This window comes from Sus scrofa, chromosome 3 (assembly GCF_054392235.1).
Source record: "Sus scrofa isolate SSC_HxYL_T2T_F1_AM1 chromosome 3, Sscrofa_HxYL_maternal_Yorkshire_Landrace_v2.0, whole genome shotgun sequence".
Taxonomy (NCBI): domain Eukaryota; kingdom Metazoa; phylum Chordata; class Mammalia; order Artiodactyla; family Suidae; genus Sus; species Sus scrofa.
The window spans coordinates 39,898,832-39,926,566 of NC_139385.1; the positions used below are offsets into that span (position 1 = coordinate 39,898,832).

Here is a 27,735-nt window from a genome sequence, read left to right on the forward strand (position 1 = left end):
TTGAAAATGCTATAACTTTGAAAAAGAGTTTCAATATATATAGGTTGTTACAGAACCTAATTACCAATGCCATGACCTCGAAAATGCAGGCACTTATTTTTACACAATTAAAACAGACCAGATGAATGGAACATGAATGTGTTATTTCCTCACATTTTACAGAAGAGCCCTAGATAAAGTGATGGCTGAAATTTGAAACAAATTGCTAATAAACAAAGATTCTAACCTCAGAATGGTTCCGTAACCTTCCCCTCACCTTTAGAGGAATAATTTTGGAATGAGGATTATTTCCTTTTTTTTTTTTTTGTTTTGTTTTTTGGTTTTTTTGTTTGTTTTTGTTTTGTTTTTTGTCTTTTTGCCATTTCTGGGGCTGCTCCCACAGCATATGGAGGTTCCCAGGCTAGGGGTTGAATCAGAACTGTAGCCACCGGCCTACACCAAAGCCACAGCCACACGGGATCCAAGCCGCATCTGCGACTTACACCACAGCTCACAGCAACGCCAGATCCTTAACCCACTGAGCAAGGCCAGGGATCGAACCCACAACCTCACGGTTTCTAGTTGGCTTCGTTAACCACTGAGCCACGATGGGAACTCCAGGAATAAGGATTATTTCTGAAGGAAAAAAGCTGCTGTCTAAACTTTAACAATTTCTTCAAATTCCATTTCCATTTAATTTTCTTCAGGTAAAATTTAAACTAATTATTTTTGTTAAGAATGAGATGAAGAACAGGCTTGCTCTTAATAAAATAATTTCCATCTATCTTTTCTTTGACCTCCCTCTTCCGACGTCTGTGTATATGTGCAGAGAGATGCCTAGAATGATATTCGCTAAATATTAATTATGTTTTTCTAGAGAGGGTGAAATGAGGTGAGCTATTTTCTTCTCTGTACTTCTCAAATGGCTTGAATTTTTTACATAACTTTTACACTAATAATGAAATTACTAGTCTTGTTTAACAAAACAACCCCAAAAAATTTTAAAAACACATTTGCAGCTCTGAAGTCAGACAGAGGTGGGTTCCAATCACAGCTGCACCACTGACTCCTAGTGGGAAGAGAGAGGTCTTGTCATCTCTTGGAGCCTCAGTTTTCTCCTCTGTAAAATGGATGTAACACAGACACCAAATCCCTTAGGTTGAAATGGGTTTAAATGGGATAGTGTGTGTGAGGTGCTAACAACAGGAACCTAGTGGCAATTCCACTAGCCAGTGGCATCCTGGCTGGAAAGGATGCCAAAAATCCCATGACGTTCTTAGCTCACAGCACATGAGACAAACTCGAAGCTTATTTGAACTTTTAGGGAGGGGCTATGGGCAACCTAGTGAAAAAAAGAGTCATGTGAGACCAGCGACATCGTCAGAACTGCATTCCAGCCACTTGGGGGCGCCAGAAATGACGATCCCAGTTTTCTTTGGGTTTTTATTTTTGGACCATCTGTAGACTTTGGAGAGTTGTGGTGTGCACATTTCATGCTGGGGTGTCATTGAAGAGAAGCCTGACAAGTCCCCACCATGGGTGACTGGCCTTGGCATATGGAGGTATTTTTAGCAGCTGATCTCCAAACACAGCCAGATGTTCCCTTAATGTTCACCATGGAACATCTCCTTGAAGTCAGCCCCGGTACCCTCTCTGAGCGTCCAGAACAGCTTGGAGAAGAAGTGACAATCAAATGACACTACTTTAGACTCTTGCAGTAATTTTGACTTTGGAGAGAATGATGTTTATTCATCTCCACAGAGGCATCTTGTTGCCATAGAATGTAGATATATTTCAGGAAAGCAATTTTATAAAGTAAATCCAATTTTTCTCATTGACTTTCTTTTACAAGGGTGGATAGGTTTGCCCTGGAGACAAACCAAAAAAGCAATTCAATATTGAAAAAAAGAAAAATACTATGGTGGCCAGGTCCCCAGCTTTTTGTCATTGGCGTTATTAGAACAGACCATTTTTGAAGAGTTTTCAGGGCTTTGCAGCACTTTGCATGAAATCCCTTTTCTCTCTTGCCTTGCAAGAATTATCTTCTTCAGGTAACACAACGATCTCCTGGACCACATAATCCCCTGAAAACTCTTTTCAATTTTTGGAGTTCAGCTCTATTTCTTCATTTATGTGAAGACTGTTGGCTCTACCAGAAGTCGACTGCACTGTGGGTAGTACACTGTGCCAGTAGGGACCACCTTGTAAAAATAGGTTCCAGTTCCTAAAATTCTTCAGTGTGTGTAAAAAGAGTTATGAGAGCTAGTTGTCAATCCCAGATGCTCAAACATTCATAAGACTGGTTTTCCTAAATGTAGGAATATATGTGCCTGAAAATTCAGTAAGAAATTCAACAAATGCTTAATCAAGTAAAACACAGTAACATCAGGCATTCAACACGGTAACATCAGGCATTCAAAGATCTGCTACAGCCCAGGATTGGGCACGTCAAGAGAGGCCTCATACAGAGACTCTCCAAGGACCGAAGGCATTTAACAGCTCCAAGTCCCCTTCATTCTGCAAACAAGATGATGATAGGAGTCCTCAACGCCCTCCCTACCTCCCACAGGAGCCTCATGAATGGAAGTGCTGTACTGTGTTTAGGGGAAGCTAAAGATACTACAGATTGGGAATACTAATTTCCAGTGGAGTCACAAAAGCAGAAAAAACTTAAGTTTTTCTCAGGCAGTACTTTAAGGTGGACTAGAGTCATTCCAGGGATACAGCCTTGAGCCCTCAAAAACAATGGTGGTCCTCGTTCAAGTCCAAGGCCAAGTTTGTTCAAGTTCAAGGCCAAGGTTGAGGTCTAATTGTCTTGATTAGGCCAGAATTTGGTCAGGAGAGGTCTTTGGCCCCATCTCTCCTGGGTTAAGCATCTTCTCTCACATTTCAGCCCTGTGCACCCCTCCAGTGTGGCTTCCATAATCCTGTGCCACCACAGTGACCTTGGGCATGCCAGGCTCTGCACTAGACCTTGAACTGATGAGTGGGTACAGTGGAGGCACTGGATCTTGTTCACTATTCGCTGCCATTGTACTGGCACAAAAACAGAAACACAGATCGGTGGAACAGGATAGAAAGCCCAGAAAAAATCCCATGCACCTATGGTCAATTAATTTACCACAAAGTAGGCAAGAATAAACAATGGAGAAAAGACAGTCTCTTTCAATAAGTAGTGCTGGGAAAACTGGACAGCTACAGGCAAGAGAATGAGACTAGAGCATTCTCTTACACCATACATACAAATAAACTCAAAATGGATAAAAACCTAAACATAAGGCCGGATACTATAAAAATCTTAAGAAAAAAACACAGAGCAGAACACTCTTAGGCATAAATCACAGCAATATCTTTTTGGATCCACTTCCTAGAGTAATGAAAATAAAAACAAAAATAAACAAATGGGACCTAATTAAACTTAAAAGCGTTTGCATAGCAGAGGAAACCATAAATAAAACAAAAAGACAGCCCACAGAATGGGAGAAAAATCTTTGCAAACGAAGCAAGTGACAGGGATTAATCTCCAAAATATACAAACATCTCATATAGCTTTATATAAAAAACAAACAACCCAATCAAAAAATGGGCAGAATATATAAATAGACATTTCTCCAAAGACATACAGATGGCCAAAAAGCATATAAAAAATACTCAACATCACTACTTATTAGAGAAATGCAAATCAAAACTACGATGAGGGATCACCTCACACCAATCAGAACAGTCATCATCCAAAAGTCTACAAACAATAAATGCTGGAGAGGGTATGGAGAAAAGGGAACCCTCCTACGTAAATTGGTGCAACCACTATGGAGAACAGTATGGAGGCGCCTTAAAAGACTAAATATAGAACTACCATATATCCCATTCCTGGGCATATATCTGGAGAAAATTTCATAATTCAGAAAGACACATGCACCGTAATTTTCATTGCAGCATTATTTACAATAACCAAGACATGGAAGCAACGTAAATGTCCATCAAGGAAGGAATGGATAAGGAAGATGAAGTACATATATATATATTGGACTATTACTCAGCCACAAAAAAGAATAAAACAATGCCATTTACAGCAACATGGATGGACCTAGAGATGACCATACCAAGTGAAGTAAGTCAGAGAAAGACAAATATCATATGATATCACTTATATGTGGAATCTAAAATATGATACCCATGAACTTAGCTATGAAACAGAAACAGACAAAAAAAAAAAGAAAAAAAAAAAAAGAGTTCCCGTCGTGGCGCAGTGGTTAACGAATCGGACTAGGAACCATGAGGTTGCGGGTTCAATCCCTGGCCTTGCTCAGTGGGTTGAGGATCTGGCATTGCTGTGAGCTGTGTTGTAGGTCACAGACGAGGCTCAGATCCCCTGTTGCTGTGGCTCTGGTGTAGGCCGGCAGCTACAGCTCCGATTAGACCCCTAGACTGGGTACCTCCATATGCCACAGGAGCAGCCCTAGAAAATACCAAAAAAAGACAAAAAAAAAAAAAAAACAGAAGATGCATACTATTACATATAAAATGGATAAACAGCAAGGTCCTACTGTAGAGCACAAGGAACTATATTCACTATCCTGTGATAAACCATAATGGGAAAGAATATATATCTACTAAATCATTTTGCTATTCAGCAAAAATTAACACATCATAAATCAGCTATATGCCAATAAAATTTTAAAAAACAAAAATGACCACAACAAAAAACTCCCCACTCCACTGAAATTTTTAATCATTTCTTGCTGAACATACTCTCAAGGACACACATGCAATAAATGGATATTTCCCAGAGTGGCTGCAGGAGTCTCTTTGAGCAAGTTACTTAAACTCTGTGATTTTATTGCCCTTAACTATGAAAAGGGAGTGATATGAATAATTCCTATCTCACTGAGTACTGATGAGGACTCACTGAATTAATACATGTAAAGTGTTTAGGACAGTACCTGGAAAATTGTAAGCATCCAATAAATGATGCTGATGACCACAATGATGATGAAGATGATAATTAAGAGCTCATTATGCTCAGTTCCTTGAGGACAGGAACAGTGCCTTAATCAGGAGTGCAGGTCCTTGTCAGGCCTGTTACATACATCCCAAGTGCCTGAAGCAGTACCGTTCAAGAGAAGACACTAAATATTTGTTGAATCATTGGATAGATATGTTAACAAGTTTGTCTCTCCCCTCCAGTGCCCAGTGTCAAGCAGGTGCTCAATCTAGATCAGTTCACTTATTTAAAAAGTTCATAAATGACCAACCTTATGGGTGTTTTAAGCCCCCAAACATGCCTTACATCTCTGTTCTCGTCCTGGCAGCTTCTTGCCGAGAAGGGTGCAGACGCTTTGCTCCCTGACAAGGTATTTGAAAGGAAGAACACCCCCAATTTATGGGGATTTCCAAAGACTCAGCTGTGGAGAGCACCCCAGCTTTAGTTAGCATCCTGAGTCTAGCTGGACGCCCTCTGTGAGGTGCTGTAATTAATGTGATGCCCTTTGACCTTCTAATACACTTTCAATAGGAATAAAGGTAACTTTGATTTCCCGTCAGGCCTATAAATAATTCAGCCCCATTTGTGTGTCACTGAATCTCTTTTAGTAGGAACCACACAAAGGTCAGGACCAAATAAATGTCTCTTCAATGTTAGTGCATAATGTCAAAGAGTATTTTTAGGGCAAATGTGTCCAGAGAAGAGATGAAGAGAAACAGGGAGTTAATTGTGTCCCAGTGCAGATATTCTCGAACGGGTTAGTGAGGGTTCCCCCTGACAACCCCCCAAGCCAGAGAGCACCTGCCAACACTGCTGACTCGGAGGGAGGTTAACGAGGAGCACGCCGCCCTTAAAATGGAATGGGGAAGCTTAAGCTTTTCCCAGATCCAGAAGTGGTGCTGGAACAATTTTCATCCTAATTCTCAAGCCTGCAGATTCTAGCAGGACGTGAAAAAAAAAAAAAAAAAAGCCTCTTCCTGCTTATAAATTTACTGCAGCAATTAACTACCAAGAGAGTGCAGTAGACAAAATTGTGAGCTTTGAAGCCACACAGCCAGGCATCTTGGCTCTGTCACTCTATGGTTGTGTGATCTTGGGCAAAGTACCTGAACCCACTATGCCTCAGTTTCTCCATCCATAAAATTTGGTAGTTAGAAAACCTACATCATAGGGTTATACGAGGATTTAAATAAATAATACAAATTTATCCTACTGTATAGCACAGGAAACTATATTCAAACTCTTATGATAGAACATGAAGGAAGATAATATGAGGAAAAGAATGTATGTGTATGACTGGATCACTATGCTGTACAGCAGAAATTGACACGACACTATAAATCAACTATAATTTAAAATTTTTTAAATAATAATGCCAGTACAAAGCTGGGCACAGAGTAAGTGCTCCTTAAAATTAGGAACTTTTAAATGCGTTTTAGGCTCTCATAGCCAATGACTGTTTCTCCAAATATGTAATCTGGTTTTGATGTGTTAAGAATTTCTCAAGAATTCTGGTTTGTTGATGCTTCTCTTTCTTCAGTTTGTTGCTTTATATATACTTTCATTTATATCCTCTGTCTCCCTCTCTCTTGCCACTTCATGGGACTTTGGGCCAGAGAAGAGGCAAGTGGATGTGCTCGTTTCTTACCTCAATGCTATCCGTAGAAAACCATTATCCAGGCAATCAAGGCCCACAAGGGCTGCTTACCTGAGGATAACCAAATCCCACACTTAAAGGATATCAGAACAAGGCACCTATTTTGCAAGTGAGGACACTGAGGTTGACAGAAGAGATGGGACTTCCTTAAGAAAATGCAGTGAGTGCAGAAGTTCTTAACCTGGGGTCCACAGACCTTCAAGGTGCCCTGAATAAAATTTAGGGTGTATATGAATTTAAATGGGAACAAATCAGAAAGATTTTTTTGTCTTTTGTCTTTTTAGGGCTGCACCCACAGCATTCAAAGTTTTCCAGCCTAGGGATCCAATAGGAGCTGTAGCCACTGTCCTACGCCACAGCAACTCAGGATCTGAGCCCTGTCTGCAATCTACACCACAGCTCAGGGCAACACTGGATCCTTAACCCACTGAGCAAGGCCGGGGATCGAACCCATGTCTTCATGGATGTTGGTCGGGTTTGTTAACCACTGAGCGATGATGAGAACTCCTAGAAAGATTTTCAATAATCTCTAGCTGAAAGTTTGTATTTCTTTCAATCGAAGGTAGACAACCAAGCACAATAGCTTTGTTGCCAAAGGAAACCACAATATTTTCCCATCACATCACGACTGCTGTACACATTGCAAAACATCATTTATGCTCAGCACAATTCTGAAACAGCAATTTTTACGAGATCTGCCAATAGTAGATCTTGTTATTTAATGTGCTAATAAAGAACAATGTGTGTTATTCTATTCCATATTTGTATGTCTTACTGTCTTGCCAGCAATAAAGTTGGTTCCCTTTGTAATTCTAGTTATTTTATTCATTTAAAAATCAAATTTTGGGGGGTGTTCCAATTATGGCTCAGTGGGTTATGAATCTGACTAGTACCCATGAGGATGTGAGTTTGATCCCTGGCCTCGCTCAGTGGGTTAAGGATCCAGTGTTGCCATGAGCTGTGGTGTAGGTCACAGACCTGGCTCAACTCCCGCATTGCTGTGGCTGTGGCATTGGCTGGCAGCTGCAGCTCTGATTTGACCCATAGCCTGGGAACATCCATATGCCACAAGTGCAGCCCTAAAAAGAAAAACCAAAAAAAATCAAATTTGGGGGAGTTCCTGCTGTGGCCCAACAGGATTAGTGGCATCTTGGGAGCACTGGAACGCAGGTTCGCTCACTGGCCCAGTGCAGGGTTAAGGATCCAGTGTTGTGGTATGGATTGCTACTGTGGCTCCGATCTGATCTCTGGCCTGGGAATGCCATATGCATTGGGGTGGCCAAAAAATAAATTAAAAAATAAGTATCAAATTTTTGAAGAGAGATCTGTGTCTTCAACCACCTCTCTTTGGCCCACCCATGCACCCAAAAAGGATAAGAGAGCTAACAAATAGCAAAGCTTCAGTCCAAATGTGTCTGCCAGAAACTCTGAACACAAAGCTTCTGCAAGGGGCACACCTGTCTTGTTCATGGTATGCTGATGATTTCCCAGGCTTCCTCCATATTATTACTCAAGCCAATGAGGAGAGTAGGAGCAAGAGGAAAAGGAGAAAGAAACAGAAAAAAAATCAACCTGAACCCTGATGGTACACCTTACAATGGATCTAGTTCTTCCATATGACTGAGTTTACAACAACCCTTTCTTGTAGTACAGAGGATCAGAGACACCATGGGTGTTGCCCGAAGCCACACAGCCAGTGAAGAGCATATTCAGGACTCAAGCTCAATCTACTGAACCCTAGACCACTGCCCCATGCTCTCCCTAACAGCCATGCCCACCTCCACCAGCCCATGTGGTCTCTTCCCTTAGCAACTCCCCTTTCGACACACAATTACACCTAAACTATCTTATCTTTATCCAAGATAGTTTCCACTGCATAGTCCTCATGCTTTCAAAACTAGGCAACAGTTTTACAGAGAAGTCATAATGTCAAGAGGACCCTGTCTGTGGGACTTTGCTAGCTGAGGAGTGAATCAGCTAAGGTAGGTGAAGAGATACTGCAGTAACAAATGACCCCAAAAGCCCAGTGACTTGACAATAACAAATATTTGGGGGGGGGTTGTCTTTTCTGTTTTTTAGAGCTGCACCCGTGGCATATAGAGGTTCCCAGGCTAGGGGTCTAATCGGAGCTGTTGCCACCAGCCTACACCACGGCCACAGCAACGCCAGATTCCAACCGCATCTGCGACCTACACCACAGCTTGTGACCACACCAGATCCTTAACCCACTGAGTGAGGCCAGGGAGCGAACCTGCAACCTCATCGTTCCTAATCAGAATCATTTCCACTGCGCCACAAGGCAACTCCCAACAATAACAACTATTTGTGTATCACTCATCCTGCATATCCATCATGGCCAGCAGGCTGTGCTCCATATCTCCTCTCTGGGACCTAGGCTGCTGGAGTGGTCACAATGACACATGGCTTTTGGCAGAGGGAAAAGAGAACATGGCTCTTAAATCTTCTTCTTAGAAGTGACTCACATCATTTTTGCTCCCATTTCAGTGGCCAAAGCAAGTCAAAAGTATGATATCATCGAGAAAGCATGGCATCATTCTCCTTCAAGAAGAAGTGAATATTCCAGTGAATAATTCAACTAGCATAAGAGAAAAGCCCATAAAGTGGTGCCACCTCTTGACTACAAACTCTAAATATCTGCAGGTTTGACCTCCGATGCATCCATCACGTATTTACAAGACTGACCCTTGCTCTGCCTAACTGGAGGCACTGGTAGTCTTAACAACTGTTATGATGGCAAATTGCCTTTTTAAATTACTGAGAAGGTGCAGCTGCAGAGAGTATGTTTAGAGGCGCAATTACTCTCCCCCTTTCCCTACTCTCTCTTCCCAGTTCTGGCCATGCCTCCAAGACCCTAACACTTGTTGATCCTATATTCTATTAACCCAGCCACAGCCGAGGGCATGCAGTGCACAGCCACCTGCTCTGAAATGCTGCCAATGAGTGAAAGGTGTTTTCTTCTCAGCCCACACTAGCAACAGGGAGGCAGCCTGCACACTTCTGAAACTCGGTTCTCTAATGAAGGGACCGAGTGGATATCTGTCCCCTCTGAATTTAAATGCCACGTGGAGAGAGAGTGCCGACGTGGCAAGATGGATTAGCAGAAGGAACTAAGGAGCTGTGTCGCCAAAACGGTTTTCCTCTTTCCCCTTGACTGATGAGAAGGAGGCCAGGCTCACTTTTATCTCAGATAGGTCATGCTGGAGAAATGTTAATGATGTCATCAGGTGATGGATTTTCTCATACCTTCACTCGCTGAACCGTGCCGGATCTATCAAGCCCTGTGCAAGGTGGAGAGCAGAACAAAGGGCTCGACTGCAGGAACAATCCCCTTATAATCAACTTGCTGAGGCAACACCATACAATGGGGGGATGGGGACACATGATGAGACATAGAAAAAGTCTAGAAATGGGCACCTAGGAACCAGATCTAACCCACACGTGTGTGTGTGTGTGTGTGTGTGTGTGTGTGTGTGTGTGTGTGTGTGAAGTGCATCAGAGTTTTTTCTTTGGGTTTTTGGCTAATTTTCCCCAATATTTTATTAAGAAAATTTTCAAATGCACAGCAACACTGATTCATTAACATTTTATTAAGCTTGATATGGTACACATCCCTTCCTCTATCCATCCATTAATCCATCCCTTCCTCTATCCATCCATTAATCCATCTCATTCTTAGTTCTCAAAGTAAATTGCAGGCATCAGTATACTTCCTCCTAAATAGTTCAGGATGATTGCCACTAACTAGAGTTCAATATTTGTTTGTTTGTTTATAGCTATAACTGTGGCATATGGAAGTTCCCAGGCTAGGGGTCCAATGGGAGCTGCAGCTGAGGTCCACACCACAGCCATAGCCACACCGGATCCTCATCCCACTGAGCAAGGCCAGGGATCGAACTCGCATCCTCACAGAGACAACATTGAGTCCTTTACCCACTGAGTCACAATGGGAACCCCTCAATACATGTTAATAGATTTTTGTATACAATTTGCATACATTGAAATACATACTTTTTCAAGTGTACATTCACTAGTTTTTCACGAATGCATGTATTGGTATAACCCAAACTCTATGAAGATATAGAATGTTACTAACATGTCTAAAAGGATACTCAGTCCCTTCCCCGTCGTCCCTGCTTGTACCATGGGTTAATTTTGCTTGTTCTAGACTTTCAAATAATGGATATATGCTGGATGTGCTCTTTTGCATCTGGCTTCTACTCAGCACAGAGTTTCTAAGAGTCATCCATGTTTTATGTGTGTATCAGTCATTTCTCCCCTTCCATCGCTGAGTCATATTTGGTTGAATAAATATCTATGTTTGTTTAGGGCACAATCTACAAAGAATCTCTTAGAACTAAGTACTGAGTTTTAAAGAACGTACATGGATTTTTATAATTTGTTGACATCTAAAAATCGTGAAGTTTCACCTAAAAATATGGATTTCCATTTCCTTTTGGGAGTCAGAAGATTGGGCAATGCTAAGCTCACCTTCCTCCACAGTCACAATGGTCTAGGATGAGGGATGGGCCAACTATAGACCTGACATGTGCTCTCTCATTTGCCACAGTCCTCCCTACCCCCTATTGTGCCCCATCTGGGCAATTTCATTCACTTATGTCACCTGCCTGCCCCTAAAGGTATATAATTTTCTGACTCTTGTTACTAGTGACCAAGGGCTGCTTTGTGGAGCAAATTAATGGATAGAATAAATGAACAAAGTGTATTTCACTGGCTATGTCATGGCAGAAACTCTGCAATTACAGAAGGGATAATAGTCCTAGCTTTGGAATCAGTTATACCTAGGTCTAAATCCCTTCTCTATTTTGTCTTGTAAGTTTCACATCCTTCGTATGGAATAGGGGGATAAATATGCTAATTTATCCGTTGCTGGAAGGATCAATAAGCTAACATATTTAAATCACTCAGCACCCCCAGGAGGGTAGTTTATAATTATTGATGTTATCATTATTATCATCAAGTAGTTCTCTACAAGGTCAACCCATTTTTCATTCCACCTTTCCAATGCAACAAGTTGAAACCTCTGAATCCTGAGAGAGTACGGTTGTGGCTAATGATGGGGAGGAAATTTCCTAATCCTCACACCCTGCTTTTTAATCAGTATCTCAAGTACAAGTTTACTCCCAAGTAGAAGCCATCACAAAAGTCTAGACTTCGGTCACAAGAGTGGGAACTTCCTTTCTCATGTTTTGGAGGATGTGGGACAAAGTGCATTGATTGCCAAAGACCGAATAAGATACCCCAAGGGATAGAGAATTACAGAAGAAAAGAAGCAGGAATGGACCCAAATAAGTATGCTATTAATATATATTGGTAATATACAATGGTGTTGCATTCATATCAGTGGGAGAAAGACAGATTATTCCATAAACGGTAACAACTGGAAAGCCATCTGGAAAGATACAAAGTTGAATCCTTATTTCACACCTTTGCACTAAAACAAATTCCAGATGCAGCTAAGACTTAAACATAAAATAATGGGATCATTAAAATGCTAAAAGAAAACATGGGGGATTTTTTATAAACTCTTGATGAACAGAAGATATTAAGGACTATGCAATATTCAGAATCCGTCTATGTAAAAACATATATTTGAACAAATACAATAAGCAATGACTGCCTTTAAAAACCACCAAGTTTTAAAAGATACCACAGGCCAGGGAAAATATTTGTATGAACCAAAGGAAAAGGCCATTTCCTAAATATAAAGAAATTTTAGAAATCAGTAGGAAAAATATCTACAACGCAACAGAAAAAAGGACCAAGTGTCTTTTGTTTAAAAATAAAACATGAACGGTGCTTCGACATATTAAACTATGATAACCCACACTAGTTATAAGATAAATGTAAATTTAAACTATAATAATATGTTTTAACATCTAATTAGCAAAAATCTAAATGTTTGCTAACTATCATTGAGGTTATAGGGAAACTGTCATTCTCACAATTGCCAGTGGGAAGATAAATGGATAAACCTCTATGAAGAGCAATTTGGCCAAACCCTCCTCCGCCCCTTTCTTTCCTTTTGAAGGCCACACCTGGCGCATATGGAAGTTCCCAGGCTAGGGGTCCAATCGGAGCTACAGCTGCTGGCCTACACCACAGCCACAGCAACATAGGATCTGAGTCACATCTGCAACCTACACCACAGCTCATGGCAATGCCAGATCCTTAATCCACTGAGCAAGGCCAGAGATCAAACCTGCATCCTCATGGATACTAGTTGGGCTCATCACTGCTGAGCCATAATGGGAACTTCCCCAAACCCCTCTTTTTGATATAGGTATATACTGAAAAATGATTAAGGTTAATTAATACATCCATCACTTTACATAATTATGATTTTGTGTGCGATGAGAACATTTAAGGTATATTCTCTCAGCAACTTTCAACCATACAATACAGTTTTGTTTTGGTTTGTTTGTTTTTTTTTTTTTTGTCTTTTCTAGGGCCACTTCCGGCGGCATACGGAGGTTCCCAGGCCAGGAGTCGAATCGGAGCTTTTGCCACCGGCCTATGCCAGAGCCACAGCAACACGGGATCCGAGCCGCGTCTGCGACCTACACCACAGCTCATGGCAACGCCGGATCCTTAACCCACTGAGCAAGGCCAGGGATCGAATCTGCAACCTCATGGTTCCTAGTCAGATTCGTTAACCACTGTGCCACAATGGGAACTCCAACAATACAGTATTTTTAACTCTGGTCACCACGCTGTCCATTTCCTCCCCAGAACTTGTTAATCTTGTAACTGGAAGTTCCTACCCTTTGACCACCATGTCCTCATTTCCCGCACCCTCCAGCCCCTGGCAACTACCACTCTACTCTCTGTTCCTATGAATTTGGCTTTTCTTTGTTTTAGATTCCACATATAAGAGAGATCGTACAGTATTTGTCTTGTCAATCTGACTTATTTCACTCAGTATAATCCCCTCATCCATCCACGTCATCATAAATGGGTGGATTTCCTTCTTTTTATGGCTGAATAATAATTCCATTGTGTGTGTGTGTGTGTGTGTACACACACCACATCTTCCTTATCCATTCATCCACCAGTGGATGCTTAGGTTGTTTCCATATCTTGGCTATTGTAAATAATGCTGCAACGAGCGTGGGTGTTCAGCTATCACTCCAAAATGACTTCATTTCCTTTGGATATATACCCAAAAGTGGGGTTGCTGAATCATATGGTAATCCTATTTTTCATTTTTTGAGGAACCTCCATGCTATTTTCCATGGTGGCTGAACCAATTTACATTCCCACCAAGAGTAGAACAAATTTTTACATTAAAAATGCACATATGGGGAGTTCCCATCGTGTCTCAGCCCTAACACACCCAACTAGTATGCATGAGGATGCAGGTTCAATCCCTGGCCTCACTCAGTGGGTTAAGGATCCAGTGTTCCGATGAGCTGTGTTGTGGATCACAGACTGAGCTCAGATCTGTTGTCACTGTGGCTGTGGCATAGACTGGCAGCTGCGGCTCCAACTGGACCCCTAGCCTGGAACATCCATATGCCACCAGTGCAGCCCTAGAAAGAAAGAAAAAGGCAGGTACCAAGTGGCCCAGCAATTCCCCTGGAAACAGATACCACATTTGGATTTGTGTGAAGTGATGTCAATACAACGATTATTTGCACTATTACTTGTAATAGTGCAACAGTGAGGATAACCTAAAAACTCTAAATAAGCTATCTGTAAGATGGATTATGGCACATCCTTAAAATGGAACACCGATTCTGCAGCAGTATAGCACAGTCCAACAAGAGAGGTTATTAAAATTGACAATAGGAGGGTGGGGCAGGCACGGAATGATGAATATAGTAAGCTCCCACTGGTGTAGGGGATGGGAGGAGAGAAATAGATGGTGCATAAATGCACAGAAGGGAAGTGCACAGACTCTACCTGGAAGGGCACACAGGAAACCAAGACCAATAGTCTGACTGAGGCAGCAGACCCTTTTATACCATGTGCATGTACTACCTCTTCCCTTTTTTTTTTTTTAATTTCAAAGGTAATTGTTATCTCTCTGTCATTTAAACAGGGAAGACTTTTAGCCGACTGTTCTAAAGAATGCTCAAGCACCATTAGAATGGTCCCAATAGATTCCCTTATAACCTGGGAATTCTAGGAATTTCCTGAAATACATCAGCACCCACTAATTTCATTGCATTGAAGATGACAAAAGTATTTCTATTACATTTGTAGAAGCAGAACCTGCTTTTGAATGTCAGGTCCCCAAGTCCATTAGCCAATGGCAGAGGGAGGCCAGCCCCCAGCTATGACCTTGAGACCAGGCAGAACATCTTTCCTCACTGCGCTAATGACCACCCAACGCTCAGGGGCATCTCACACACAAGGATGGAGAACAGAATGTGGTTCTTCACATAAATGGAATTTGGAGCTATTTTCAAAGCTAGAACACATTCAGACTGTAATGTGAAGGCATTTTTAGCTTCCAAATGGTACCTGACATTTGAGGGTTTACTATCTGCCAAGCCTTTACAGGCATTATCACTTCTAATCCTCATCTGGGGGTTGGGGGGAAGGTTCTGTCATTACTTCCATTTACAGGTGAGGGAAATTGAGGCTCAATGATATTTGGCCAAGGTCACAATGCAAGACTCAAAGTCAGGTAGCTGACTCCAGAAAGTTCTCCTATGTCCAGCCTACACTGCTTTTCAAATCACAAAGCCTTGCTTCTCATCTGCTACTCATCCTCCATATACGTGAATTACGTCTTTTGCTGTGGTTTCTTCTAGAACATTAGGTAAGAGGGTAGGCCAAATAATGATTTCCCAAAGATGCCCACACCCTAATTCCCAGAGCCTGTGACTATGTCACAATACATGGCAAAGGGGAATTAAGGTTGCTCATCAGCTGATCTTAAAATTAGGGGTGGGGGCTGATCCTGGGTTATCAAGATGGGCCCTTAGTCACCGCAAAGATCCTTAAACGTGGAAGAGGAGGCAGACAAGGAGGTCAGAGTTAGGTCAACGAGAAAGACTCAACTGCCACTTGGCAGCTTTGAAGATAGAGGAAAGGGCCATAAGCCAAGGGAGGCAGGCAGCTTCTAGAAGGTGGAAAAACAAGAAAACAGATTCTCCCCTAGAGCGTCTCTGCTAAAACCTTGATTTTGGCCCACAGGGTGCCTTTTCAGATTTCCTACTCCGGGAACTCTAAGACAATAAATTTGTATTTGGCTATGGGCAGCTTGAAATGTGGCTAGTGTGACTTAAAGATTGAATTTTTGTTTAATTTAATGTGAATTAATTTAGAGCCACGCACAGCCCCTAATTGCCAGGGTGGACAACGAAGCTCCAAGTGACAGCACAATGGGCTCTTTCCTAAAGATCCCCCTCTTGCAAAATGCGTCACCTCCTCCCTCTATTCTCCTAACGTCTCGCTTGCTCTCTTTTTTCTTTTTACAGCTACACTTGCACCATAGGGAAGTTCCCAGGCTAGGGGTCGACTCGGAGCTGCAGCTGCTGGCCTCCACCCCCACCACAGCGACGCCAGATCCGAGCCACGCCTACAACCTATCCCAGAGTTGTGGCAACGCCAGATCCTTAACCCACTGAGGGAGACCCAGGATCGAAACCACGTCCTCATGGACACTATGTCAGGTTCTTAACTGGCTAAGCCACAACGGGAGCCCTTTCCCTAACATCTCTTAAGTCGCCACACAACAAGGTCACCGTCAGCCCTGGAAACACGAGATGGAAAACACGGTGGTCAGAAGCTAAGAGTCCATATGACAACCACTTCCCAGGTCCCTGGTGTGCTGGTCCGGGTTCCCCAGAGAAACGGAACCAACAGGATACAGACAGAGATATGCAGTGAGAAGCTTATTATAAGGCACTGGCTCATGCAATTATGGAGCCGGAGAGGTTCCACGACCTGCCGTTTGTGAGGTGGAGGCCCCAGGAAAGCCAGTGGTAGAGTCCCAGCCCAAATCCCCAAGCCTGAGAACCAGGGGAGTCAGCGGTGTGAGCCCCCAGTGCAAACCCGGAAGCCTGAGGATGAGGTTGGCAGGTGTCCGAGGGCAGGAGGAGATGGACGTCCCAGCAAACGCGCCCTTCCTCCGCCTTTTTGTTCTATTCGGGTCCTCAACAGATTGGATGAAACCCGCCCACACTGGTGAGGGCGATCTCCTTTCTACAGTCTACAGATTCAAATGCTCGTCTCTTCCAGAAACACCCTCACAGACACACCCAGAAATAACACGCTACCGGCTATCTGAGCATCCCTTAGCCCAGGCGGGCTGACACGTGAAATTCACCCTCACACCTGAAGCAGGTGACTTAACCATCTCAGATGGAGATGCTCCATGGAAAAGGCTCCACACACAGGAGGCTGTCAATCCAGGACATCCAGTGTCAAGAACCTTAGTGTCTTCTTTTATGAATGCTTCTGTCTTCCACCATTGAATGGTGGGCTCCCGGTTCCTCTCTCATCTCCACCATTGGCTAGCACAATGCCTGGCGCGTAGCAGGTCTTCAGTATAAGTGTTTGAATGGAATCGAGCCCATTTAAGTCTCAATACCTTTAAATGTTTAGTGTTGTATGTGTGGTTCTAGGTATTACATACGTTGAGAATAAGTGTGCCACTGAGAGAGAGGTGTATCCTTGTAGCTAAAAGAGGCTGGATCGAATGGGCTGGGGGGAGGGGTGATTTCAAAGGCACCCAGAAATTCTCCTCCTCTTACTATTGGTCCCATCCCAAAAGTTAGCTCTCCTACAAGCCCAAAACTGTGAATTTTCTGTTGGGTTTTTTGTTTTGTTTTGTTTTGTTTTGGCTACACACCCATGGCACGCAGAAGTTCCCAGGACAGAGATCAAACCGTGCCACAGCAGTGACAACACCAGATCCTTAACCCACTGATCCACCAGGGAACTCCCTCCAAAAATGTTTTAAGGCCTTTACTCTGCAAAGAAGATTAAAAACACCAAAGAAGAAGAAATTAATTGACTTAAATTCACACTCAACAGGGAAGCATAGAGCTGGCAGGAGAGGCCTCAGAGCTGCCTCACCTGTGTGAGAGGACCGCAGGCTGTTTATCCTCCAACCCCCATCTGTCGTCCTTCCTGGGGCTTTACCTCCATGACACTTGTGCCTCACACGTGGGCCGAGAGGTGGGCCCTGAGCAGAGAGCTGCGGGGGCTGCGGTGGGCTCAGGAACACTAGGTGACAGGAGAAGAGATGGACACTGACAGCATATGCTCTCCCTCTAGTTTCCCCACCTGCAAAATGGGTCTTTAAGGAGACTGCACGGAAAGTGTAGAGACAAGCCCAAGACAAGGATTCAACACTTGTTCTCACCTTCAGCCCCACTGACTCAGCAAACATTTATTGAGAACCTACTATGTGCCAGGCATTTTATTAGAGGCTGAGGATGCAGAGAGAGCTTAGAGAGTGTCAGTCCATCTGGGCCACTGTAACTGAATACCACCGACAAACACTTATTTCTCATGGTGCTGGAGGCCAGGACATCCAAGATCAAGGCCCCAGCAGATCTGGTGTCCAGGGAGGGGTGCTTCCCGGTTTGTACAGGGCTGGCCTCTCACTGCAGCCTCGCAGGGTGCAGAGAGAACTAGCTCTCTTCTGCTTCTTATCAAGACACTATCTCATCCGGGGCCTCTAGCCTCCCGACTCAATCACCTCCAAAGGGCCCACCTCCCAATACTATCACATTAGGACTTCACCATGAGCCTAGGGGGGCAGGGGGGTCACAGGCATGGGGTCCACAGCAGAGGTAACCCCTGCCCATCCCGAAATAGCTTCCTTCCCTGCCTCCTCTCCGAGCCAGTCCCTAAGAGGAATGGACTTTCTACTGCCACGGTTCCTGTGCCCGGATCCACAGATCCCAGCGGATCTCAGCCCAGGCGTTCTGATGTTCGTACGCACCCTCACTCTCCCCACAAAACCTCTGAAAGTTAATTCAGGGCAGATGGGAACTGGTCAAACTTCAGCCATTTTCAATCTGAGAAACCTCCAAAAATAGCTAAACTCTAATGCATATTTCAGGTTAGACTTGTTTATTTTTCCCTCTTTCTGAGCCAGCAAGCTAATTTCCCCAGGGGGGAAAGGAAAGCAAAGGCTGCTGCCAGAAAACAGAAAAATCAGCTTTAGCTTCCCCCTTGATTGCCCGTGGGGAGATGCCTCCTGGGCCCCCCAGTTCAATGCTCTCAAAGACGCCCAGAGAGCAGGGTCTTTCTTCTCCGTGGGCAAGAGGTCTGGATACACCCAACCCCAAAGCCCAGCGGATGCCTGCCTCTGGACATAGATTTCCAGGCCTTCTCAGCTTGCCAGGGGAGAGGCAGGAGGCAGCAGCTGGATGCCAGCCTCGGTCCTTTCTCAATAACCAGGCAAGAAAAAAACAAACAAAAATAATTGCTGTAGTTTAAAGGCTGACGTGGAGTTCCCGTTGTGGCGCAGTGGTTAACGAATCCGACTAGGAACCATGAGGTTGCGGGTTCGGTCCCTGCCCTTGCTCAGTGGGTTAACGATCCGGCGTTGCCGTGAGCTGTGGTGTAGGTTGCAGACTCGGCTCGGATCCCGCGTTGCTGTGGCTCTGGTGTAGGCGGGTGGCTACAGCTCTGATTCGACCCCTAGCCTGGGAACCTCCATATGCCACAGAAGCGGCCCAAAGAAATAGCAAAAAAAAAAAAAAAAAAAAAAAAAAAAAGATAAAGGCTGACGTGAGGAAGAATCCTCGTAGATCAGGTGTCTGTACCACTAGAGCCAAGGATGGAGCTATGACGGGTTGGTCTTAGGCATAGTATTAGCAGAAAAATCTAGGAGTTCCCGTCATGGTTCAATGGAAACAAATCTGACTAGCATCTATGAGGATGCAGGTTCGATCCTGGCCTTGCTCAGTGGGTTAAGGATCCGGTGCTGCCATGAGCTGTGGTGTAGGTCACAGACGAGGCTCGGACCCAGCGTTGCTGTGGCTGTGCTGTAGGCTGGCATCTACAGCTCCAATTCGACCCCTAGCCTGGGAACCTCCATATGCTGCATGTGTGGCCCTAAAGAAACAAAAGAAAGAGAGAAAGAAAGAAGGAGAGAAAGAGGGAGAGAAGGAGAGAAGAGAGAGAGAGAGAGAGAAAAAGAAAGAAAGGAAGGAAGGAAGGACGGACAGTCGGCTACTATTTGGATGTATTACCATCTCAGAAGCTCAACCACATTCAACCAGAGTGGAGGGCGGTGACCCCTTGATTTCTCCCTCTATTCACTGTTAGCAGTTTGTGAGTCACCTGAAGGCAGAGAGGGTTATAAGCCCAGAGATCTGCACAGACTCTCCTTCTCCTAAAGGGGCTACTTGGATCAAGACTGCACTGCCAAACCTATCAGGTCCTTCCGGCCTGAGGCCATTTATGGCACTGATGGAAACCTCATTCTCCTTGGGTCCATAATGACTGCATGACTCCAGGACCTCAAAAATGGGATGCAGAACTTGGCTCCAGAAAGAACAAGATGGTGAGAAAGTGGTCCTCACCTTGGAGCTCCATAAAGACCTGGGGTAGGGCAGGCAGTTTCTGTCTCTCTCTCCCAGCCGCAGAAAATCAAGAAGCTAAACTCAGCATCCAGGACATTCATAAAGGAAGGATCTAGTGATCCAGGATCCTGGCCAAGTCACCCCCGCCTTGGGATCAGCTTCAACCACCACACAACTTTTTCCTGCAGAGTCTATGGAACTCACAAGGGTGATAAAGTGACCAAAGCCACCAGGATCTATCTGGAGCTGTCTTTCTTTTTGCCATGGCCTCTGAGAAGAAGGATGGTCCGGGAACTCAAAGGGCAAAAACAGGGCAGTCTGACCCTCTACGGATTTTTTCCTTCCTGAATTCATATTGTTGAACACACACATCGTCCCTGATGCAGTGCTAGCCCCACCCACCCATGTCAATTCCTGGCGGGAGGTATTCATATTCCACTTTGGGCAAAACCCCATAAGCTAGGCAGGTTTTCTATTTTTAGTCCTAATTTACACATGAAGAAAAGTGGGCTTGGAACATTCAAATGACCTGTCCAAAGTTACTCTGGATTTTGGTAAATATGTGGTAGGGTCAGTATCTGAATCCACATCCAAAGCTGAATGAATTCTTTCTGCTTCCCCGCTCTAGAAGACATGGAAATTCAAGGAAAATCACAGCATCATGCCTGATGTGGTTCTGCAAAGCCATTTCTTTTATATAGTTCTGTGCGTCATTGCCCGGTGCCAAAAGAAAACATTTGCTTTTCTCTCTCTTGTCTCTCCTCCGCCTGAAAACCTCATTTGCATGAGGTCTTAAACAATGTTGGCTCGTTCTCTTAGGAAACAGGGGAGGATGGAGAGACTAGCTTTTTCTGGAGCCTGCTAATGTCTAAATCAAAACTTTCCTTCCAATAATGGGCAGTCAGAATGGACCTTGTCCAATTCCTTTTTACTTCCAGGACAGTTGGTGTCTGTTCCTCCCGCCCTGCTTTTCTAGACGACTTCCTCTTGGAGAACGGGTGCACATATGTGCGTGTGCTGTTTCTTTCCTCCTTGGCCCATGGCAGACATTTCCAATCAATCTTGACATTCCATGTCACTGATCCTCACCTCCAACGGAAACCTCTCTGTTAAGTTCCAGGCATTCACCACTAACCCAAAGAAACCCACTTTCCATTCTTTTGCTATAGCAACGCTCCATCTAACTGCATTTCCAAACCATCCTTTTGCCTCAGAAGAAGAATACCATCCCTCTCTCCAACAATCCGCTGAATGCCGGGCTCATTTTAGAAAAGCCACTTCCTTCAACAGAATCTCAGTGTGGACTATGCTGTTAAACCATTTAACCTGACAATTTTTTTTTTTTGGAGGTGTGATGATTTTATTTCCTTATTTATTTTAATGAAAGCATAGCTGATTTACAATGCTGTGCCAATTTCTGCTGTACAGCAAAGTGACCCAGTCATACACATATATACATTCCCTTTCTTAGATTATCTTCCATCACGGTCTATCCCAAGAGACTGGATAGAGTTCCCTGTGCTATAAAGTAGGACCTCATTGCTTATCTGTTCTAAATGGAATAGTTTGCATCTACTAACCCCAAACTCCCATCCATCCACTCCCCTACCCCTTTGCAACCACAAGTCTTTTGTCTATGAACCTGACAATTGTTAATTAAATACAAACAGAATTTTCCCCTATGTGAATTCATGACAAGTTCATTCCTAAATGTTTGAATTTCCTCTGAAAATCTGAGAATTTCAAAACGTCTTATGAGATAAAAGGTGATTCCCAGAGGCGTTTTGAAAGCAAGGGTGCCGATTAAGGGTTAAACTAAAAATCTGAGTCTACATCCCCCACCACACAGGTCTGCATGGAGCGTCAAGAAGTTACGTGATGCAGCAAATTACAGGAGCTCCAAACTCAAGGGCAGATGTGGCTGCATTATTTATAGTTTGTGTTCAGCATTCCTCACAGGCAGATGCACCCGCCCGCCATGACCTGGGGCGGGGCGGGGGGGGAAGGCTCCCTGCCTCCCTCTCCCAGCTGCGATAAGTTAAGGGGACAAAACTCCCACAATCAGAACGTGTCAGGAGTCCCTGCCATGGCGCAGCAGAAATGAATCTGACTAGGAACCATGAGATTGTGGGTTCGATCCCTGGCCTCGCTCAGTGGGTTAAGGATCCAGCATTGCCATGAGCTATGGTGTAGGTTGCAGATGTGGCTCGGATCTGATGTTGCTGTGGCTGTGGTGTAGGCTGGCAGCTGTAGCTCCCATTGGATCCCTAGCCTAGGAACTTCCATGTGCCGTGGGTGCAGCCCTAAAAAGAAAAAACAAAACAAAACAAGAACGTATCACTGCTGGGAGGGAAGGGGGAAGGACTGGGAGCTTGGGACGGCATGTGCACACACAGTATATGGAAGGGATGGCCAACAGGGACCTGCTGTAGAGCACAGGGAACTCTACCCCGTATTCTGTGGTTACCTATATGGGAACGGATGTGTGGATATGTAGAAGTGAATCGTTTGCTGTACAGCAGAAATGAACACAACCTTGTAAATCAACTACACTTCAATTAAAAAGTTTTTAATTAAATTAAATTAGAAAAAAAAAAAAGAACTTGTCACTTACTGCTTAGATAAGACAAATAAGCCAGAGTTCCTGGAGGTGGAAATCACAGACTTGAAAAAACTCATCAAAGCCCAGCCAGCCTAGAGGCCTCTGTGATCAGGAGGGGGAGGGGGAGAAGCAAGGGGGAGGAGGGAGGAGGAAAGAAGGAGGAGGGGGAGGAAGAGGAGTGAGGGAGGGGGAGGGGAAGAGAAGAAGAAACAACTCGCTCAACGCACATCTCAGATCCCTCTTCTTTTTTTTTCTCTCTCTCTCTCTTTTTCAGCCACCCTTTGCAGCATTTGGAGTTCCCAAGCCAGAGACTAGATCCGAGCCGCAGTTGTGACCTATGCCACAGGTGCAGCAATCCCAGATCCTTTAACCCACTATGCCAGGCAGGGTCCTGGCACTGCCGAAATGCCACCGATCCCATTGTACCACCACAGCAACTCCCAGGTCCCTCTTCTATGTGTGCTCTACTCAGTAAATTGTGTGCTGATTTTTCTTTTCTTTGCCCTAGGGAGTTATAATCAAGCTGTAATTCCGCATATGGCCTAGGTTTAGCCACATATGTTCAAATGCAAGATAAACTCTCAAGGAAAAATCATCTCTTTTTCAAACGTGAAAGCCTACTTGAAATTGTAAATGTTGCTTCAGTCCTAATGGAAAGAACTCCTCTGACACACATGGCCTGGGTACCAATACTCTCCTCGCCTGTGCCCTAGGCAGACATCACTAATCAATCCTGACTCTCTTGCACTCTGAGGTGGGAAGCAGCCTCAGAACTGCTCTCAACACAGGGCTCCAGGGAGCCACTATTAGTCAGTGAGAGCTAGCATGGAAGACAAAAGCTGTTTGCCATTCTACCATCTAGAATTTATTTAGATGGTAAATAAATTCACCGGGTGCTGCCAGATACTCAACACTGATGACTGTGGACCACATATAATCCCTCTTCCTACTTCCATACTTACCTGTCACAGTCCTTGGCTACTCCCCAATACCCAAGCATCCGATGTGGACTGTCAATAGAGGGACCCAGACTGAAGGAGGGGGCGGAGGGGAGGGGAAAAGAAGAAACTCACTCAATGAACATCTCAGGTCCCTCTACTTTTTTGGGGGGTGGGGGGACCTTCAGTGCATCACTTTCCCTCTCTGAGGCTCCATTTCCTCATCTGCAGGTAGGAGCAGAACCTACTTCCCAGGGAGGTTATGAAGATTCAATGAGGTCATGCCCTCTGGGTGCTTTCTGCAAGGCCACATAATCAGGACATCTTGGCTGCTGTGGGTTGTATTTAGCAGACACTGTCTTAGATTTGAGAAGGAGACCCTAAGATAAAGACTTGCTATTTTAGATTTGGGTTCTGAGAAGGAGACCCTAAGCTAAGGGATTTACATGCAAACAACGTATTTGCCCAGGGATCCCAGGAAGTACCAGAGGGAAATGAGACAGGGAAGGAAAGGACACCAGTACAGGTGTGTTTTGAGTAGGTCTCTTCTGTGGGCACCAGGGAGTGCACCCTGAGGGAGACTGCAGGAGATGGAAGAACATGCCCCAGAGTTACCCCATCCAAGGGGATGTGCCAACTCCAGTTCCTGTTGGTCAAGGGCTGCTCCTGATGGGGTTTTTCCCCAGAACTCCTGACTTGCTTTGTGTACCAAACAAGTTGCAGGCTCCTTGCAAACAGAAGCTGTGGTTGGGCACAGTGAAGGGCCAAGAGGAGATGAGAAGGTCACCAAGGCGTCTGCCATGGACACCCAAGGTCACACAAATATCGAGTGGCAGTGCAACAGGCAAGAAAAAGCACTGTTCCAGGTTCAAATGGTAGCTCCACCACTTGCTCAGGTGCAAAATGACACTATCGATACCTGCTGGGGGATGTTTTACGGGCAGGCAATGGTATGATATAGGTAAACCACCTCATACAGATCAGATGGTCAAGAAATGCTGACCAAACTTCTCACTGACCTTTCCCTTTTCTTATGACCCCAGCGTTCTTCCACTAGGACACATAGCCTCCCTGCAGGCAGTGAAGCCTGTTTTCTCCATCCATCCGTCCATCCAGTAGCTGCTGAATACCCCCTAGATACAACCCCTCCATAAGAGATGGAGAAACTCTATTGAATGGACATCGTACTGGCCTTTCTCCTGGATGTAGATAAGCTATCAAATGAGGGCATTAATCAAATGACTGCAGGCAATGTCAACACAGTTTCTACAGCATGCTTCTCAAAATTTCATGTGCCTGTGAATGATTCAGGGAGAATTACTAAGACATAGATACTGATTCAGGGTCTGGGATGGGGCTTCAGATTCGACCTTTCTAACAAGCTCTCAGCTTATTCTGATGCCACACGGTTTGAGCAGAGACATTGCCAAACTCATCAGGGAGGCAAAGAGAGAATTCATGCATTCATTCATTCATTCATTCACTCTTTCATTATTCACTCATCAGATGACCTAGACATTGGTTTCCTCTACTTCTCAAAAGAGCAGGAAACCATGAAGTCCATGCACTGGAAAGGATCATTCAAGATGATTTCATTCAGATGCCTAGGAAGGCGACTTACCATCCCCAAAACAGGGCTGTCTGGAACCTTCACGAAGAGACAGAAGATACCTCGCCCTCTCTGGATACTTGAGTGGCTGAGAAGTTTTTCCATGGTCCCAGCTCATGTACGGGAGTAGGTGGAGAAAACTTTATAAAACCAGCATGCCTCTTGCAAGCCTGGAGTAATCTCTGGCTTGCACCTGTGGGACCAGAATCAGAATGCAAGCTCAGTGCAGAGCAGGCATGCAGTTGAGGCTACAGTCACTGAATATCTAAGCCGGGTAATGAGGAGAGCAGATTTCACCATCCAGATTTCCAATCTATCCCCTATATTTTTTTTTCCTGAGAAACTTCAGTTCCTTTCCCTTTTTTTGAACACATCCATCTAATTAAGCTTAAATGAGCTAGCTAGAACTGCATGCAAAACGGGTTAGATATATTTGAAGCTCCCTAAACCCAAATATAATGACAGGAACAGAGGCTCCACCCTGAACAGGCTGCAGAGGCCTCTGGGGTGAATTAATATTTTTTTCAATAAGCAATGTGTGTACCGTTTTTAACATTTCATCATATGAGATTATAATGTCATTTGTGGGAGAAGACAGGATGAGGTCTTGAATCCTGTACTCTGAGAATAAACCCTGTTGTTTTATTCAAATTAGCTTGAATAGGCTTCTATGTCTTGCAACTCGAAGACTCTTGATTAAAATACAAGGTTCCAGATGGTCCAGAATAGGCAATGTTTCCCACTCAAGGGACATCTGTTGATGAGAGATGTGCGTCTGCTCAATAGCCAGTGAGCAAATGCCCTTTAATAAATGACTCAATCCTCAGTTTCTCCTACCCTAACACAGACCCAAGAGTTCCCTGGTGGCTCAGCAGATTAAGGATCCGATGTTGTCACTGCTGTGGCTCTGGTTGCTGCTGTGGCTCGGGTTCAACCCCTGGTCCAGGAACTTCTGCATGCTCTGGCAGCAGCCAAAGAAAACCACAAAGTATGGATCCATAGTAGAAATGTGTTGGCTGCCTATCCAGTGTCTGTGGCCTCTGCCCTCCTCATAACGGCATCAATATGCTTTAGGGAAGATGGACTCCAAGCCCTGAAACAGGAAGAAGCTCAGACTGGCTGAAGCCCATCAGCATTCTTAGGCCCCCAGCCACTGTCCCCAGTTCAGGAGTGGGCGTGTGACCTCTGTAGGGGCAAATGAGGTGAACCTCCAGGCTCCTGTGAAGAACGCAGAAACAAAAACTCTCTTTCTGCCCTGTGGCTGTGAATGAAAAAGCATGAAGCATCACTTGTCGTAACCATATTGCAATCAAGAAAGAAGCCAGCTTGAGAAGGAATCTGACTTGCAAAATAACTGGGGAAAAAAATGACAGAGAAATTAAGCCATAGTAATGATCACACGGCACCCAAAACTGTTTCTTCCTCTGGGTATTTCCGTTCTATGACAGTAAGTTCCCTTTATTTTTATGTCCGTTGGAGTTGTGTTTTCTGCTGCTTGAAAATGAATGTGTCCATCCTTAGATTCCCAGGTTTTTGAAAATGCCCTTATACATCACAGGCTGGGGTTGCAATATCTGGACCAAAATCATGTGATTTATATGAAAGGACTTTGCAAATCCTAAAGTTCTGTAGAAAGGTAGAGGCTATGGCCTTAAAGACATTTAGAAGTAAAAGGGTTAAGCTTTCTCCTGAGACCCAAAGGACAATTTCGTTAAATGTAATGAAAGAGGCAGAATGAAGGATTCATTTTGATAACAATTGGCTTTGAGAAGCAAAAGCCAATTATTCAAAGCTTACTGCTTATTTATTTGGTTCTGTTTAAGAGGATCCATCTGGCTGAACAGGATTTGCCCTAACTGGATTGGTTCAGAGAGAGCTGGGAAGCAGCAGGTTCACTCTGGGGAAAATTCCATCTTAGTACACAAATTGGAGGAGGCGATGAAGAGTTCCATCTCCTAAGAGGTCCCCCCAGCTCGGGAGGGAGGGGGCAGCACCCTCGAGCTGCCCAGGGAAGTTCCCGGCTAAGGACAGTGCAGAAAAGCCAGTGGGAGTGGTCTTCCTGTGGGCGGAAAGGACTCTGGTTCAAATCTACCTCTGTCACTAAACCTGCATGACCTTGGACCTCTCTGAGTCTCCGTTTCTTCATCTGCAGAATGGGAATGACAGCGCTTGCTCTGAGCCGCATCCTGGGATGTGTTTCAGGAAGTGAGCACAAGTCCATCCTTCCTGCCATTCTATAGGAAAAGAAAGAGGAAGGCAAGACCTAAAAAAAATATCCACAGGGGAAGTGAAGGATGTAAGGGACAACTTCATGGATCTTCCACTGCACCTTGGACAAAAACGTCTGCCAGTGCCTCTTATCTGGTCATACAGGCATTTGCGGTCACTTCACAAAAAACCACTGGGTTCCCATGACATGCCAGGCACT

The 27,735-nt window shown here is 44.4% G+C and overlaps 1 long non-coding RNA gene across 1 annotated transcript in view; it reads right to left on the reverse strand.

Annotated features, from left to right (window-relative positions):
• Nucleotides 1-27,735, reverse strand: part of LOC102160708 (uncharacterized) — a 235,236-nt gene that overhangs the window by 191,455 nt on the left and 16,046 nt on the right. The window contains exon 2 of the long non-coding RNA XR_014840839.1: nucleotides 25,320-25,500. This is a non-coding gene — a long non-coding RNA (uncharacterized LOC102160708). The remainder of the gene's footprint in view (nucleotides 1-25,319; nucleotides 25,501-27,735) is intronic.